This window comes from Penaeus monodon, chromosome 34 (genome assembly GCF_015228065.2).
Source record: "Penaeus monodon isolate SGIC_2016 chromosome 34, NSTDA_Pmon_1, whole genome shotgun sequence".
In the NCBI taxonomy this organism is placed as follows: domain Eukaryota; kingdom Metazoa; phylum Arthropoda; class Malacostraca; order Decapoda; family Penaeidae; genus Penaeus; species Penaeus monodon.
In genome coordinates, this window is record NC_051419.1 from 28,009,697 (window position 1) to 28,010,074 (window position 378).

The window sequence follows — 378 nt, forward strand, 5'->3', positions numbered from 1 at the left end:
TAAGGAATTAAAATTATACCAACGAACGATACTGTATTTATTTACGGTATTTTTAGGTCGTTTCGTTAATCATTGAGTGATTAATGGAATCCTGGTGGAGCTTTTTAGGAGAATTTAGCTAATCAAGTAATTAGTTGCTATTTGCATCATTAAGTGGGCTAATGAGCACAAGATTTTATTTCGGTTTAAAGTGGAAAATTACAGAGCCGTTTGTGTTATTCCATGACTGGACAAATTCATGCAACACATGATTGATGAATTGGCAATTAAAAGCGTGATTAGGACAAGATATATTGCTAGATAAGGTGGAAATAAGGGAAAGATTATTGGAAGATTTTATGAAACGAGAATGATTGATAGATCAAGATGAAATATAGA

General features: G+C 32.0%; 1 protein-coding gene across 1 annotated transcript in view; it reads left to right on the forward strand.

The window, feature by feature from the left end:
* Positions 1 to 378, forward strand: part of LOC119594673 (nephrin-like) — a gene marked incomplete at both ends in the record, with an annotated part of 83,507 nt that overhangs the window by 82,746 nt on the left and 383 nt on the right.